Here is a 4,324-nt window from a genome sequence, read left to right as displayed (position 1 = left end):
GAATCCATCTTGATATAAATATATGTGAATAAATAAATAAGAAGAAAGATAGAAAGCTTTACCTCATAGTACAATGCCGACTAATGACTGAGGAATGAATGGTGGACTTAGAATACCACCATTTGTCAGCCGTTACAGTAATAGCTGACTCCAAGCAGAACCAACAATGGAAACTAAAACAGTGAGTGAAAATGTATTGAGAAACAAAATATTAACAAAATATCGAAGTAGTTCTCAAAAAAAACATATTAATAACTCATTGATTAATAACAATGTAATACTTACAAATGTTACAATTAATTTTACACCTTACCAAAGTGATAGAAGTCAACACTGACAGAAATGGGACAAATTAACATTTGTTAATTTGCTCCCTGATGATACACTGAGAAGAACATAGCATCATGTCTATGGTATCCCTCCCAAACAATGAATAACATGAACCTAGTCAGAATAAGTAAACTCAGATTGAGAACTTCTCCAAAGTAACTAGCCTGTTGTCTTCCAAAAAAAGTCAGTGTCATTAGAGACAGGGAAAAACCAAGGAACTGCTCCAAAGAGACTAAAGACATGTAACAACTAAATACAACACATGATCCTTAATTGGATCCTGCATTAAAAAGCAAAGAGTGATTACATAGCATATTATTAGATAAATGTAAATGCAGCCAATGGATTGGATGGTAGTATTGTAACAATCTTAATTTTTTTATTTTAATATTTTGCCAATTACTTGACTTTAATGATTTTACTATATGCTATACAAAATAATTTAGAGAGAGAAAGAGACAGAAAGAATGATAAGTCAAATATGGTAAAATGCTAATAACTGATTAGAGAATCTGGGTAAAGGGTAAACTAAAATCCTTTATATTGTTCTTGCAATTTTCTGTAAGGTTGGAACAATTTTTAAAAGCGTATTTTTGGGGTGCCTGAGTGGTTCAGTCAGTTCAGCATCTGCCTTAGGTTCAGGTCATGATCCCAGGGTCCTGGGGTTGAGCCCCACATCAGGCTCCCTGCTCTCGAGAAGCCTGCTTTTCCCTCTCCCTCTGCCTGCTTCTCCCCCTGTTTGTGCTTTCTCTATCTTTGTCAATAAATAAATAAAATCTTTAAAATAAATAAATAAATAAATAAATAAATAAAGTTGTATTTAAAAAAGTAATATATAATATAAAAATAATCATTTCTCAGTTCATTGAAGATTATAGTCAGCATCTAAAAAGTGACAACATAAGGTTTGGATCTTCTCAAATCCCTACATATAAAAAAATAAATTAGAAAGTAAAGTTAAGAATTCGTGGATAACATTTACAACAAAACAAGATAGTAAGGTGTCTCCACAAATCACAAATATAAGCAGGTAGAGGAAAATCACTAACAACCACAAGGCCATGATACTAGAGTTTATGAAAGGCAGAAGAGAGGGAATCAATGGGATGTTTGATGGACCTGAGAACAGAAGAGTCCCAAAAAGAAACAGGTATTTACTAGAAAGCCCATTAGGTCAATATGAGAATAACGACTATACCTGGGATGATTTTGCCCATTCCTATAACAGATAAGGGCAAGGGGGCCCTGATAAGACCCAAAGGGGTAGGAATAGTCTCGTCCCTATGAATTCTCGATACTGACCAACCAAAATGCCCTTCTAGGACATAGCTCTGAGAAGAAACTACTGGCCATGTAATAAAAATTGATCAGGGCAGGGACAACATAGAAGTAAAGAGAAGATCCATACCAAAAATAGTTGAGGGGGGAGTGGTTGAGGGAAATGGTCAGAAAAATCTCAGAAAGAGGGGCGCCTTGGTGGCTTAGTCAGTAGGTGGCTGTCTTCTGCTCAGGTCATGATCTTGGGGTCCTGAGATCGAGCCCCAAGTTGGGCGCTCTGTTCAGCAGAGAGTCTGCTTCTCCCTCTCTTTCTGTGCTCTCACTCTCTCACTCTCTTGGCTTTGCTTTATTTCAATTAAACAAATAAAATCTTTTTAAAAAAATCTCCAAAAAAAGTTAAAGATTAAAAAAAAGAAAATCTCAAAAAGCAAACAGTCCTATTTTTTAAATATTATACAAAAACATGAAGTAGCATCACTGTCAAGTTTTATTAAAAAACTATCTGACTGAACCAAGCCTCCTGCAGAAAGTTCAGGAAAACTAATTTTTAACTTAAAGCAAGCAATAGAGAAGTATCAAGGTCAAATCTCACAGTTACTGCCCCTCCAAAATAAGTAAAATAAGGAGGAAAATAGCATCCTTATAAAGAAACAAAAGCACATTAGAAGGCTATACTCAAGAAACAGATAAATATGGTAGTTCAAATTGTAGTATTTAAAAATGAATTTTAATAAACAATACAAGACATGAGAAAACAACATAAATCATAAATAGAAAAATTTACAAATTAGGTAATAATTCTCAAAGGAGAATTTGAAAATAAAAAATCATTTTAGAAATAAATGCTAAACTAGAAGAAATAAAAGCAAAACACACACACACACACACACACACACACACACACACACACACTGACAAATAATGCCTTATAAGAAATAAAAGATGAAATGGACAATTTTAAAACTAAAACAAAATTAATGTTTTTTAAATTAAAAAAAGAGACTAAAAGGGGATTCAAAAGTTGACAATATGGAAGATTGTCAAAGAAGATCAACATGCAGACAAAAGGGGTCCAAAGAAGAAAACCAACAGAAAGAACAAAACAAATACTATAATTCACAACAAGTTTTCTGGAATAAAAAAAGATTTGAAATTAATATTGAAATAGCAGTTTATGTACCTGAGAATATTGATCAGAACAACCAAGACCAAGATGTATTCTACTAAAATTACTGGACTTTATTTTTTATTTTCTTTTAAGATTTTATTTTATTTATTTGACAGAGAGAGAGAGATTACAAGTAGGCAGAGCAGCAGGCAAAAAGAGAGGGAAGCAGGCTTCCAGCTGAGCAGAGAGCCCAATGCAGGACCAAATCCCAGGACCCTGAGCCAAAGGCAGAGGCTTAACCCTCTGAGCCACCCAGGCGCCCCTAAAATTACTGGACTTTAAAAAAATAAAGTTTTGGGTACTGAGGCAAAAAGAGCATTTGACTTACGAAGGAGAAATAACTAGGTTGTCATCAAACTTTTCAACAGCAGCCATTACGCCAGAAAAAAGGTAAGGGCTGTTTTTACAAGATTCAGAAAAATAAATTATCAGCCAAACATTTTATATCCTGCAAAGCTGACCTGCATGTATAAAAGGTACAAATTATTATTTTTTTTAAAGATTTTATTTATTTATTTGTCAGAGAGAGAGAGAGTGAGAGAGAGCACAGGCAGACAGAGTGGAAGGCAGAGGCAGAGGGAGAAGCAGGCTCCCTGCTGAGCAAGGAGCCCGATGTGGGACTCGATCCCAGGATGCTGGGATCATGACCTGAGCCGAAGGCAGCTGCTTAACCAACTAAGCCACCCAGGTGTCCTGGTACAAATTATTTTTGATAAATCTCAAAAAATATTGTTCCTCTGTACTCTTCCTAAGAAATTGAATAGAGAGTTTCAGCCAACCAAAATGACTACAGAATTATTAATATAAGGATAAGAGGTGATTATTAAACATACAGCTGTTTGCAGAAGTTAGACAACAGTTGAAAAAGGAGGAGATTACAGTGTGCAATGGCTAGATGATCTCACCAAGTAGATCATATACAGCATGGTACAAACACACCACAACCATTTTTAAAATGGAGAGAAATGGAGATAGCATACACATATTTTAATTTTTTTAGTAATTGGTGGTGATATTAGTAATATTAACCATCAGTAGTAGTATTAGTGTTATAATTCTGGACTATTGTTGGTGTCATATGGAAAGAAGTAAATGAAAAATAGGGACTATTCTAACTCTACCATTCCCTGTTACCTTGAGAAATAGGGTTGTTGGTATGAAAGACAGGAGATAAAGATATAACACAAAAGAGGTTAAGTATAAACCTGGTAGTTCTGAATTTAAAACAGAAATATTAGTATGAACTCATCATGTAATATATATATCCACTTCCACTAAAGAGGCTTAGAAACAACAATTACATTGTGATCTTGAAATACATGCCATCGAAAGAGATCGGGGTCCTTGGAGAAATGGTTGATTCCAGGAACTGAGGTCTGGAAGGAAAATGGAATATCTCAACATATCAGCTATCAAGAAAGCTATTTAAAAAAAACTATTAGGATCACATCCAAGGAGGTCATTTGAAGAGTACCAACAGCCAAAGACGGGACAGTTGGAGCTTCAAGAAAGATAAGAATTGGTGACCCCAGGGTCCTGGGATCAAGT

This window comes from Mustela nigripes, chromosome 13 (assembly GCF_022355385.1).
Source record: "Mustela nigripes isolate SB6536 chromosome 13, MUSNIG.SB6536, whole genome shotgun sequence".
Classification (NCBI taxonomy): domain Eukaryota; kingdom Metazoa; phylum Chordata; class Mammalia; order Carnivora; family Mustelidae; genus Mustela; species Mustela nigripes.
This window is presented reverse-complemented; position numbering follows the sequence as displayed.